The sequence below is a fragment of the Dipteris shenzhenensis genome, chromosome 6 (genome assembly GCF_047967505.1).
Source record: "Dipteris shenzhenensis isolate YYH24624 ecotype China chromosome 6, Dip_SZ_1.0, whole genome shotgun sequence".
Lineage (NCBI taxonomy): Eukaryota > Viridiplantae > Streptophyta > Polypodiopsida > Gleicheniales > Dipteridaceae > Dipteris > Dipteris shenzhenensis.
In genome coordinates, this window is record NC_141601.1 from 9,233,085 (window position 1) to 9,247,499 (window position 14,415).

Below are 14,415 nucleotides of genomic sequence, written 5' to 3' on the forward strand. Positions count from 1 at the left end.
TGGAGAGAATGAGCGTAAAAATTTTTAGCGCCAACCCCACCTAAAGTCATCAGTGGCCTCTCCGACTCCCTCACATCACGAGTTGATGTGAATGGACACGACAAAAATCGTGTCTTTTGATGTGCTTGGGCTGTCCCAAAACCAAGGGACGCACCTTTTCTACCATCGGACACACCTTTTGATGAAGAGTTTTGACTCCTCACCCAAGGGACACACCCCATCGTGGAAAAAAGGACACACCTTTTCGTGTGGGGACACCCCTTTTTAAAACACGGTCACACCCCTTCATGAAAAGGTACACCTATTCCAAGGGTCACACCCCTTAGAATAGGCACACCTTTTGGCACCAAGCACCCCACAAAAGGGTACCTAAAAGGGCTAAAAAGGAAAACCAGCCCTATACCCAAGACCTAACCCTAGACTACCCAAGGGTTCTCCAAACCCACGTTTTAATTTTTGGTAACCACCACCCAGCAATAGGCGCACAAATCAAAAGGCGAATTCCTGCAAAACGTTTCGTTTTTTCTGCAGTACCTGTTTGCGCCATATCCCTGCAGCAAGCTGTGCCCCTCGTCAGGCCTCCATCTTGCGTCATTCTCGATGGCCTGCATCGTCCGACTCTTTTGCTTACCTGCCTACAAGACGTTGTGATCGAACAGATCCCCTTTTCAGCCTCTATCGTCATCTTGCTGCCTCAATTTCTGCAAACAGCGTAGGTGCCAGAAATTCGTCATCTTTCCAGCGCCAAATCATCAGCCCGTGCTGCCGCAAATCAGCCCTGGAAGCAAGCAAGGCACTTCCCTCAAGCAGCGCCAGATGCAAGCAGTCTCTGCCAGCAAACCCCTGGTAATTCCCCAGTCCCTTCAAGGACACCTCAAGCATCATCTACCACACAATATCGTGTTCAGATATTGCACAACCAGCCCATTTTGGAGCTTTTGCATCGTGGGTCTTCCGTGTCACGTGCCCTTCCAGTGACTTGGACCACATCCTATACCTTCTGCGTGAGGCACCTCAATTACATTACTTCCTCAGCACAGTCCAGGTTGTGTTCCACGAGACACGTAGATACCCAGAACCCGATATTCCTCACGAGTTTGCTTCCATCTTTGGAGAGACTTTTACCCCTCAGCTTCAGCATCTCCAAGGTACTCTCCACCTCCTTCAGCTCCCAGATATCCTCCTATACAGGTTGTACCTTCCCCAAGACAGTATTTACACTCTGAAGGCACTCCTTCTCCTAGATATCCTCCACTTCCGACAGCAGCTCCTTATCCCTTCTCAAATCCGTGGACTCTGCAACCTACCCCTGTACTCTCACGAGCAGTAACACCCATTTCGGCATCACCAGTGTTACCTCAGACAGGACCTCCTTTACCAGATTTCCACGGCTGGTTCCATCCTGCTTCTCCTGCCCCCTCCAACATGAGCAACCTCAGGAAGCAGCCCGAATCTTCTTCCAGGAATGGTACAAACTAGAGCGCAGGTTCGTGCTTTTCTCACAGGGATCTCAGATATGTCGCAACGCTCGCGTGCAATCTCTCCGGAGATAAGCGACTCAAGTCCAAAAAAGACCCCTGAAGTCAACTTACAAGGCGAAGCACTACTTCAACTTCAAATTTCCTAGCTTCAGGACAGCATCTCCGACTTGGTCCAAAAAGTCCAACAACTCCAAGATTCTCGCAGTACCACACATACAGAGGATGACGTGACGCAACCAGACGACTGTGGACTCATTCCCACCAGAGGTAGAAAACACTGAACTCCGTGCCCTCTACCGTTTACTCCAAGCTTCCAAAACTAAAAGACTTTACATTAAACTTCCGGAAGCCTACACTGGTCAACGAAATCACCAAACAGTTGACCAATGGCTCGCAAAACTGCGCATGTACTTTGATAATGTTGACCTCACTGAAGGCAAAAAGATTGCCTTGGCAGCCTCCCTCCTCAAGGATACAGCTTTCCTATGGTAGCAACGACGCTTAAAGGACGGCAAAAGTGTGTTAACTTGGGAACGTTTTGAACACGTGCTCCATAAGCAGTTCATACCTGCCAATGCAGACTTCTAAGCACGATCAAAACTTAGACAGTTGGAGCAAACAGGCTCCCTATCTTCCTACATCTCTCAGTTCACCACATTGGGACTGGAGATTGATGGTTTAACTGATGATGATCGCCTTCATGCTTTCATCTCAAGCCGAAATCCCTTGTTACGCATTGATGTCCTCAAAGCAAACATCACCACCACAATTGGCGCTATTGCTTACGCAGAGCGCATTACTGATTTCCAAAACACACGGAAGCAGAGTGCTAATAGAACACCGAACTCTACTATGGCCAAAGGTGCTCACCCTCAAGATAACCCCAAGTTTAGAAAAAACTCGGGTAATCAAGGTCAGCGACAGTCTCAAGATCCCCACAAGTCTCAGAAATCGTATGTTGGATTCCAACAGAAGCACTCCTCCAAGGATCGCGCCTCTTCTTCTTCACAAAGTCATCACCGTCATCCCCAACATAAAGGTACGGCCACTGACAAGAAGAACAACTCCAGCACAAAAGGACTTTGTACCATCTGTACAGGGGACCATAGATGGTTCGATTGTCCCAAGCGACCAAAGCAAAATTCCAATATGGAACCTAGCACTTCCTAAACAAAAGATGCTACCCCAACACAAGACAAGAAAGGCAAAGCTGTTCGAATGGCAAATACCATCCACATGAGCCTTGCCAGCAACCCCGAACCTTCCCTAGCTACTCAAGTACTTTGTGTCCAAGGATCAATTCGTGGAACAACGGTCACTATCCTCATCGACAGTGACTGCTCTCATAACTTCCTAGCTAGTTCTATGGTCGACAAACTTCGGTTGGCCACCCGTCCTAGTCCCATGGACTATCAGATTGAACTCGCAAATGGAACTACCTTCTAATGCAACACCAGGATCAAAAACTTGTCTTTTCGCATCCAACATTATACGGACAAGTTGAACTTCGACATCATGCCTCTTTCTCAGTACGATGTCATACTCGGACAACAGTGGCACTACGACTATGATCCATCAATCAGTTTTTGCAGCCATATTATCCAGTTTGTCCACCAGGGAAAACTTATTGCGCTAACTGGTTCTAGGGACTCTCCTTCAACCCCAGTGGCCTCTGCCCTACAAGTAAAGAAGTGGGTTCGTAAACATCAAGTAAAGACTTCACTTCTGTTGGTTACGGCAGTAGAGGAGTCATCAACAAAGGATCCTCCTGAATACCTCAACCAACCTTTTTTCCAGCCCTACCTGAATATTTTACCATAGGAATTGCCAAAGCAGTTACCACCTCGACGACCAGTGGATCACCCAATCGAACTTATTCCCGGCAGTAATCCACCGTCGAAACCTTCTTATCGGGTTTCTTACACTCAAAATGAAGAAATCCAAAGACAGGTGACCGAACTACTCGACAAAGGTTCCACCCAGTCGCAGCCCTTTCGGATCTCTTGTACTACTTGTGGAAAAAAAGAATAAGTCAATGCACCTCTGCATCGACTACCGAGCCCTCAACAAGCTCACTATAAAAAACAAGTATCCATTGCCTCGCATCAATGACCTCTTCGATCAACTTCTACACGCAACACAATTCTCAAAGATTGATCTTCGTTCAGGTTATCATCACATTCGCATACGAGAAGGCGATGAGTACAAGACAACTTTTCGAACAAAGTATGGACACTATGAATGTTTGGTCATGCCTTTTGGATTAAACAATGCCCCGGCCACATTCATGACACTAATGAACGACATCTTCACGCCTTTCCTCAATAAGTTTGTCATCCTTTACCTCGATGACATCCTCGTTTTCAGCAGATCCCTACATGAGCACAAACAACATCTTCACCAAGTTTTTGAAGTTCTCCGCGCAAATTCTCTCTACATCAACATTGAGAAGAGTGAGTTCTTCAAGACCTAACTCGAATATTTGGGACATGTTATTTCAGCTCAAGGCATCTCTGTGGATCCCAAGAAGGTCGAGGTAATCCGAAACTGGCCTACTCCTCCTGATGTCCGCTCTTTTCTCAGATTGGCAAACTTCTACCACACAAAGGTCTATCAGTTTTCCGAAATCGCAGCTCCTATGTCCGAATTATTGAAAAGCATAGCAGTTTTTCAGTGGCTTCCCGAAACAGAGTATAGTTTCCAACAACTCAAGCAAGCACTCACTGCCACACCAGCTATGGCTATTGCTGACCCAAACCTTCCATTTGAGGTCATGACCTACACTTCTGACATCGCTACAGGAGCAGTCTTGATGCAAGAAGGCAAAGTTATTGCTTTTGACAGCCATAAACATTCCGATATCCAAACCCGATACCCGATTTATGATAAGGAGTTTCTTGCCGTTGTACATGCTTATCGCTCTTGGAAACATTATCTCATGGGAGCCGACTCAGTGGTCAAGACAGACCATCACTCTCTAAAGTGTATCTTTACTCAGCCAGTCATAAACGCTCAACAAGCACGCTGGGTTGAGTTTCTGGCCAACTTTCACATGACCATTGAGTACATTCCAGGACTACGCAATGTAGTTGCAAATGCTCTCAGCAGGTTAACTCTAGCATCAGCTATGGTAATCTCTACATTATCTGTGGATGTTCCAAATTCATTCAAAGGAAAGTATTTCAATGATAAAGACTTCGGCACAGCAGTACAAGTTCTTTCAAAAGATCAACCTTCGACTTCCGAACAGAAGATTTTCTCATCCTATTCTTATACGGACGACCTTTTGTATTATCAAGATCGCATCTATGTACCACATGACAAGGATGTTCGACATCTTTTGTTAAAAGAGCATCATGTAGTTCCTTATGCTGCCCATCCAGGTATCAACAAGACTTATAGGTTACTCAATGCAACATACTACTGGCCTCAGATGAAAAGCGACGTCATCAAAATAGTTGCATCTTGCTTATCTTGTCAACAAATGAAAGCAAGCTGACGACTTCCAGCAGGACTTCTTCAGCCTCTTCCAGTTCCAACTAAAAGGTGGGAAAGTATTTCCATGGATTTCATTACAACACTACCACGATCCTCCCGAGGCAACACTCAGATTATGGTAATTGTTGATCGACTGTCCAAAATGGCACACTTTGTTGCTTGCAAAAGTAGTGCCCAGGCTCCGGACATCGCCAAACTCTTCATACAACACATCTTCCGACACCATGGATTGCCCAAGAATATCATATCCGACAGAGATCCTAAGTTTACCGGTCACTTTTGGATTTCACTGTTCGAATCTTTGGGTACAACTCTACTGTTCAGTTCAGCCTACCACCCAGAATCAGATGGCCAGACTGAAAGAGTCAACCAAGTTCTAGAAGAAATGCTTCGACATTATATTCAGTCACACCTAGCAGCTTGGGAAGAGTATCTACCACTCCTTGAGTTTGCTTATAATAACTCTTTCCATAGTGCCATCAGCATGACTCCATTCCAAGCAGCTTATGGACACACTCCGATTGTACCAACGAATTTTGTACTTCAACATCGAGTGGCCCTAGCTGATCAACTGGTTCAAGAAATGCACGACATTCTCCTCCAAGTTAAGAATCATATGCGAAAAGCGCAAGAGCGGTATCAACAGTCTGCCAACAAACATAGACGTCACCTGGAATTTGACACTGGTGACATGGTGCTATTATTTGTAGCCCCACATCGCTATAAGACGGTTAAGTCTGTGTTTCCTAAGTTGCGACCAAGATACTATGGACCTTTCCGGATCGTCAAGAAAAATTCACCTTTAAGTTACAAATTGGAATTACCACCATCATGGGGTAAAATCCATCCGACATTTCATATTTCTTGGCTAAAGACGTACATTCCAGGCGATGAAGCAGTTCCTCCTGCAGGTGATTATGTCCCAGAAATCGAAGACGATTATGTTCTCCTTATTCCTGAGCGTATTCTGGACCATCAACAGCGAGAGACTCAACATCGACTTATCACGGAATTCCTTGTTCTTTGGCGAGATCTGGACGACTCCGACGCTACTTGGCAATCTAATGAAGACTTACAGCAGTACCTTGACATTTTACAGCAGTATTTTCAGAATTTACCGTGATATTTTCTACATCAATTCATTATCTCCACCAGGGTCTTATTTTGAGTGGGAGGGGATGTCACGATCTGTGACGTATTCCTTTCTCTATATCTTAGACTTATGGATGGTTTGATGAATGGACACTTGTGGAAGGGTATGCCCTTTCGACGGGACACTTCCTATGAGGCACAACCCTTCACAAGAGACATTCTATTGAAGAGACATTCCCATTGTAATGTACCCTCTCATCAAGGGTCACACCCTTCACAAGGGGTACACACCTCTTCATGCACATACACTTTGGAGTACACACCTTTTCATGTGTGACTCTTCACTCTCTACATAAGAGAGGCCCAACTGTATGGATGACACACTACAGACACTCAAGCAATACAGATATTCCTTGTTCTCTGCTATTTCAGTCTCCTTTCTGTTCCTTAGCACATTTCTAAATATAGTAAATCTAGGATTTCTTACATAAAGTATAGCAATGGACTTCATTTTTTATTTGCCAATATCAAAATCTGGAAATGATGGGATATGGACTATCATTGATAGATTCAATAAGCAAGCCCATTTCATTCCAATATGCAAAACCATAAAGGCAGATCATATGGCTAAGGTTTTTATGACACAGATATTTAAGCATCATGGAATGCCAAAGTCCATTGTCAATGACCCAGACCCCAAAATGACCAACCTATTCTGGAGAGCCTTATTTGATAATATGGGACGAATCTGAATTTTTGTTCTTCTTTCCATCCCCAGACAAATGGCCAAAGTGAAGTAGCAAATTCAATAGTGTTGGATCTTTTGAAATTGTACGTGGATGAACAAAAATCAGATTGGGAAAAGTACCTTCCACTAGTGGAGTCTGCATATAATAACATTCTCACAACTCCACAGGAAAAGCCCCATTTGAGATCAATTATGAAAAAGGTGATTCTGCTACCTATCCTGAGGACCAAAGACGAGATCTTTGCAACTGATCAGTATGTCAGAGACCTCCAAACAGCTTTCAGCCAGGTTCGGACAGCAATAGAAAGGTCTCAAGAAAAGCATAAGAAGGCTAGAGATAAGCACAAGATACAACTAGGTCTCAAGCGAGGGGATTGGGTACTTTTGAAGTTCGAAAAAGCCAAAGTTATTGTTGGGTGCAGGAAGCAATGAAATGGGAGAGGATGCGGAAAGCAAACAACAAGCTGGAGCAAAATGTAGTACTACATCAGACATTCTCCAATTGCCCGCATAAGAAAGCAACACGTGCCTCATTGCGAACCTGGTAAAGGTTAGCCAAGACGTTCCACGCATCCTTTGATGTCTTGAAAGACCGACTGTAAGGAATGATGTGTCTCTTGACTGAAAAAGCAATGATAGAATGAGCTTGGCATCTCGACCATCTCATCTGGCATGGTCGGGTGTGGGAGGAGGGGCTGGAGTAATAGTAGAAGCGTGAGTAGAGCTAAAGGTGGCTGTAACAGCTGCACTAGCTATAGCAGAAGCCGGAGTGGAAGCCACAGAGGGAGGTCGAAGGTCCGATCCTGAGACAATACCCCAAAATTTTTTGGCAACCAGCAAATGTTTCACCATGTATGACCACATGGGATAAGTGGGTCCATCGAGATTGTCCTCAATGGAGAACATACCCATCCAATCATTGCTTCCCCTTGCAAAAATAAATCCCTGAAGGAAAAATGCATGCTCAAGAGTAGCCTCAGGGCTTTCACTGCAAAATGAGCTGATGACAGCAAATTGACTGTTCAAACAATGAGCTAAATGCACGTGATGTCCCCAAAAATATGACCTGCAAAACAATATCTGTCCGTTCAAAGGACCCCTTGCCAAAGATAGCTGTCCTGCAAAAATATCAGCCCAAAACAAGGGGCAAATGTCTGCAAATGTATCCAATGATCAATTAAGCTGTAAATGTCCAAGATGGAGGCTGCGTGCCTCAAATCTAACAGGACAACAAGCCCAAATCAAGGGGCAAATGCATAATATACCCAAATTTACCTGAATAAAGCGAATGTCACCACAATGGACAGCAAATCTGGCAAAAGCCCCATATTTTGAGAGGGCAAATATGCCAAAAAGAGGGCAAATTGGGGAAAGCCCCAAATTGTGCTGCAAGTTGCAAATGTAACTCAATGTGCTACAAATTTGCCAAAGGCCTTGTCCTTTGCAAAATTGAAGCTCAATGTAACAAGCCCCAATTTCTAGAGGGCAAATTGCAGCAAAAGAGGGAAAAATCCAGAAAAGCCCCAAATATCTGCAATGTCCAAATCTGGCTGCAAAATCTGCAGACAGATTGTACGTGCAGATTGTACGACGCAGGTGTGCGGTGTACAACATACGGTGCACAAAAGATCTGCATGTACGATAGATATCGAAGATATGTGTGTACGGACGTGTACGGACGACATGCGCATACAGGAGTTCTAGGGGTATGGACTTGTAGGGATGTATAAAAGCTGGCACCTGGCTGTACAGACGCTGACTTGTAGATGTATGGATGCCAGCTGTACGGCGCTGGCGCCTGGCGATACAGCAATGTACGGACTCTGATACAGCAGATCACACTTACGGCAAGCAGGTCATGTGTACAGACGACTACCGTACAATGTACGATAGACTGGCACAAACTTGTACGTTGATGTTGTTGACGATGAATGCAGTGACCAGCAGTTGTTCCAACAACGAACCAACACCAAAAGGAAGGGTCTAGCAAGGGAAGCTCGGAGGTCGAGATCTAGATGCTCTGATACCACTGTTGGGTGCAGGAAAGAGACTTGTCCTTGGACAAAGGGTTGACCATAGTCATCCAGAGTATGTGTTCATTTGCATGATGGGGATGCCCACAAAGACTAGGACTAGTCTATAGTTTTTATTTGCATGCAAAAGGCTAGGTTCCAATTGTTATGTTCTTTCAATTAATTGTTGCAGGATCATCCTCAGCGATGGCATCAAGATCCTCCATCCAATCAATCTAGATTTGAGGACAATGTTTAAGACACTATCCGACCTCTGTGGGAATTTTAAAAACCCTGAACAGGGAATTCACTGCCAAAAGACTCTGTGAAAGCTCTGTCTGCAGTCTGCTTAGAAGCACTGATTGAACACTCTGTAGAGCACTGTTTAGAACTTAGAAACACTATTTTAACAGTGGATTCTCTGCCAAAACACTGTGAAAAGATACTACTTGAACATTGTAGAATCACTGTTTGGAAAACACTAAAATAATTGCCAATTGCCAGGGACAGCAAATTCACTGTCCATGTGGCAGGTGTACAGATTGCACAGTTTGCCCAATTGACTGAATTAGGGCTCAATTCTCCAACAAATACTCCCTTTTAGGCATGGACAGTATAGAATAGAGTAGGAGCACTTCGAACTGAAGAGACACAAATTCCAGAGTCTGGGGGCAAAAAAGCCCCAAAATTGCGCTACTGGAAACCAAGCTTTGAGATCCATGAAAGGGCAAATGAACCCTGATGGCAATCAACCTGGTACATATGTTCCTGGAGCAGAGGCAACTCCCTGGATACAATCAGAACAGAAATCGAGGCCATAAATGTAATCACTGCAAAGATTCATACGTCACTTAAACTGGAGTAATTCTGGCTCAAATGCTGGAATTTCGCTGCAGCTGGTGATATCCTAATCAGCCTGATTTCAATGATGTAAAAATTATGCAAATCTGAGCAGTTAGGAAAATCAAGGTAACTAGAGGCTGACACGTGCCATCAGGAGATTGGAGCATCTGGCTGCGATAATTTTTTGCAGGGGTAGGCCCAAGGCACAAGAGTACATGCTCCAAATTTCAGCATGAAATGACAAGATTTTCCCCACAAAATCCCATGAAAAGTGCTCTGATACCAATGTAGCATAGGCCAGCTAACAGCCTAGCTAGACCACTAGCTAGGGAAGCCTAAGGATAGCAGCTAGGTACAAAAGTACAGAACAGCATGTAATCATGAGTATCCAAATGCATAATCACATTGCACAATGAGAGTACCTGGACACCCATGGTATCCAAGGCTTGTGAGGGGCTGCACAAGGCAACAGTCTTGTGATGGGCTGCACCAGCAATAGGCTAGGTAGAAGGGTCCTAGTTCAGTTCAGCTTAAAGAAAGCAGGCTCAACTGTAAATGCATGTTCATTAGATTGCATTCCAAGAATGAGATATTCAAGTATGAATACTGTTAGAAATTACCCAACAGAGGGTACGCACAGCGGAAGACTGATAGTAATGCCCAGGAGCTCACACAGTGTGGTGTGGGGTGTGGAATCACAAACTTCTTAACTTAATGTGCATAGATGTGCAAGCCAGTAAATAGAGAATGCTCAGAAACAAATATAGAAGCAACTCTTTATATTTCCGTCCGTCCACAAAGTAGGACAGGATACAATACCAAAAGGTTCTCCTACTGGATGTAAAGCACTTATAGATCTCTGAGCCCGCGTGCTGATGTCAGCGCCAATTGTTCCGTACACTTGCTGATGTCAGCGCCAATTGTGCGCCTCTATTCGGGGCCTATTCCAGCCTGTACACCTGTCTTGCCAGGTCAGATCCAGGGCTTCATGCCCCCACCATCTCTCCTGCACAAGGACTCTTGTGCTGTCCACATGACAGCTCATGTGCTGCCCATGTGGCAGCCCCATTCTCTGCCTATGTAGCAGTCTATACATCCCTAGGTCCACCTCCCCCATGCTCTCCTCATATGGGGGCTTACAGATGGGAAGGTGACCATTCCATGAGATATTCAAGTATGAATACATGTTACAGCAGGGCCCCATTTTGCAGGTATAGGCCTGGGCAAGGCAAATTATGCCACAATGCTTATGGGATGGCCACCCTAGGATGCCACGTGGCAGCATTAGGCCCTCCTACTACTTATTTACAAAGCCATTTAAAGGCTGCTTAGACTAAATTTTAGCTAAGTAAATTGACCTTTGTTACACCTCATTGCACTTACCGTAACATTTCATAACTTGTCTAGCCATCCAAACTCCAAAATCTCAAGGTCATGTATGTCCTAACCGATGTATGGAAACCTCCACTATCAAGCCCAAACTGGGAGTAGTACTATTGCTGCTGGAAACTGCAAAAAAACATTGGAAAGTGCTGCCCTTGCCTATCATGTAGCAATCTGCAACTTGCCCATACAGTGAAACCCAAACGTGAAAATTTTGAAACAGCTTTTCAGGACTTTGAACCTCAATTTTGCAGCCAGATACTTTACTAATGACAGAGCAATAAGCTAAGCAGACTTTTGACCAAATTAAGATCCAAAATTATAATTTGGACACATTTGCTGTTTCTTTTTTCACCGAAATTCCAACAGGAAACACTAATTTCAGCAAAGCAGTTTCACAAAACTGGTTCCTGTTTAGGGCATCTCATGCCTCCGAAAAGTGGATCGCCCAGATTTGATGCTGTTTTCTGACAGATCAGTCACAACCATTCAATTTTGCTTTGCACATCTCACTATACATCAGCAAAATGGCTTTCCTTCTACTACTCCACTTTTCCAACAAAAATCAGCTGCCTTTTTACTTAAAGTATCTCGACTGCTCTAATACCATGCTCCGATGAAAGAGATAGGAAGTGGGACACACATGTGTCAAAGATTGACCTGTAGCTGTCCACATTGGTCTCAGCAATGTCTTCTCTTCTTGGTCTTAGAGTTCCTTATTTGTGCCCTGTACAAGGCTTTTTATTCTAGATCCATTTACCATCACGATTCCCTACCTTCTCCTTCTCCCATGCTTGGCAGATCTTCAATCCAGCTTCAGCTTGATCCTTACCCCTTATCTAGAGGCTAATAGCCTTCACTGCAAGAGATCTACTTCCACATTGGGCACATCATCCACACATGAAGGGTACATAAAGACTACAAAGGAGACTTCCCTCTATCAGGATACCAAGGCAGCATGACAAGTCATGGCTTGATACAACAAGAGTTGGATAGCTCTTGCTCCACTCCACTCCAGCTTGGTAGCTGATTGCTTTCCTCCATTCATTTCTTTCCTAAGCGAGAGCAATAGCAATACGTCATTGCATTAGGAACAAAGTTGCTGAGAGAAGGGGGAACATTTTGGTAAGTACGGCATGAGGGCATCTTCCTTGGATATATTGACCTCGGACCATCAAGATGAAATTTAAAGCATATAAAGCAACATAAGCATTTGTAGTTTCTGTTTTTGGTTTTGTGAAAGTCCATTTGTTGGATATTCATCCTCAAAAACGTCATCTCAGCAGGCCCCACCATCACATCTGTAACAACAACACAATAAGGATTGTGCAAATTTGGTTTCGTATGCGTTCTTGTGCAGATGTGGGTGAGGCCCTGAGTATGGATGAGATGCCTGTTGTGCGTTTTTGTATAGTGTGGTAGAATGACTATCACCTTAAAAAGCACACTTGCCAATAGCCACTCGGAAGATTAAGCACACAGTTTACACGTGTGGAGCGTCCAAAAATCACATATGTCTTCGTGCATACTTCTACTAAGTACAACTAAATTGTCATTGTGTTATACGGATAACAGAAAAGAACTCTAGAAAAAACGCAGCGATCAAAAGCAGCAGGTTATCCCAGCAGAGTCCTCAGCAGAGTCTGTGACTGCTGACAGACAAAATGAAACGGAGGCACATGGACCCGGAGACACGTCGCAAGCTTTTCCTTCCACGCGAGGTACATAAAACAGAGAAAGGAAAGTACGGCTTCCATGCGATGGTTATAATTCAAGGGAATCTTAGTGTCGGGGCCTCTCTCCCTTTGTCATTTGACTATGTTAAGAGGTCGTTCCATGCGCTACTCGAATATTTGAGAGCAAATTGGAGGAAGAGATAAAGGAAATCAAGCAGCAAGACAAGGACTACCAGGTTACGGGAAAAGTACCTGGAAAAATGGATCTGCCGCAACAGATTTCAAGGAGGAAGGAATCGCGCCTGGTAGCGATTGCAAAAAAATGGCGAACAGAATTAGGGTTACATGTGCAGACAACGAGGAAGAAGCTGAATATCATCACGTGCGTGGTTCCAATTAGCTAGAAGTTTCTCTTGTTTTTTTGAAATCCATAAAAAACAAGAGAAATTAGCTAGAAGTTTCTCTTGTTTTTTGAAATCTCCCTCTCCTTTGGCATCGTCTATCAAAAAAAGTGCGCGCTCGTGCACTGTTCGAAATCTCATGCGACATCAATGGGCCGGTCGCTCAATGTTCAAAGATAGCAATTGTGGATTTAGCTCTGCATCCGTTTGCCTCCATTTGCCCTATGTGTGAATGGAATACCCGTCTCCAGACAGGGATACTCACTTCTCCTGTCCAGATGTGTGTAAACAATCTATGTCGAATGATACGGGATCAAAGAAGACCGCATAGTTGGTGTGGACAGAGTGATCGAGGGGCTACATAAAAGTTGTTGGGACCAAAGGTGCAAGTGTGATATACACTGCTCTGCTGATGAATTTTTATGGCAAGAGTGATTCTTAACAGAACTACGAAATTGCATCGTCGATTTTGTTTCAACTTTTTCCCGAGATCTTTCTCCTACAAAGACCTCATTCACTGTGCTTGAAGGTACATATGAGGTTGATTCAAGAGCAAAGAAATCAACACTAGGATGAATGTATGGTATCTCTCACATAGCTTGTCTCATAATAGTGACTCTTAAGCACTAATGAAAAAATCTATAACTAACAAACTACACACAATTTTCATCTCGAATCAATTGGATTGCATTCTTCATTTTCAAAGAAATTTTCCATATACAAAAACATCGATTTGCTAATAAGAATTTTCGAACATCGTGGGGACATGGTGGGAAAAGGGTTTTGATGGAAAAAATAATTCCCCATGTAAAATATCATAATGTTTGGTGAAAATGTGGATTTTATGTCATGTTCAACCCTCAAGTGCTTAACACTCTTTTTTCCCATGAAACCATTGACCTTAAGAGCTCACAAGTTTTGTGGGGAAAGAAGGTATGAGACCACATGCCACCTTGCAATTAAAATTTACCATTTACCACAATGTTGTAAGCCCTTTAGTTGGCATTGCTTGGGATACACAAGATACAATGATAATAGATAATATCTAACAACATAAATGTGGGTGCTTAGCATTATTATTTTAGGTCTTATTTAGATGTTGAATCAATAGAGCAGCAAGTGTTATTTGTATCCACTATCATTACGACAGGCAGCCTAGGGAGATGTTTGGGTTTTCTCACACCCCTTGAGCCACATGTCATGAATCTAAGCCCTTCATCTTATGCCCTTGATTTCATTTGATGTAAAAGCTAAGCTTTTGACTAAAGCACTAAAAGCATA

At 43.9% G+C, this 14,415-nt stretch overlaps 1 protein-coding gene across 2 annotated transcripts in view; it reads right to left on the reverse strand.

Annotated features, from left to right (window-relative positions):
* The window catches only part of LOC147900747 (uncharacterized), a 31,930-nt gene extending 18,780 nt beyond the window's left edge, over positions 1-13,150 (reverse strand). For both annotated transcript variants that reach the window (XM_087376257.1, XM_087376256.1), the window contains exon 1: positions 12,986-13,150. The gene's annotated coding sequence lies outside the window, so the exon portion shown is untranslated. The remainder of the gene's footprint in view (positions 1-12,985) is intronic.
* Positions 13,151-14,415: the final 1,265 nt, after the last annotated feature.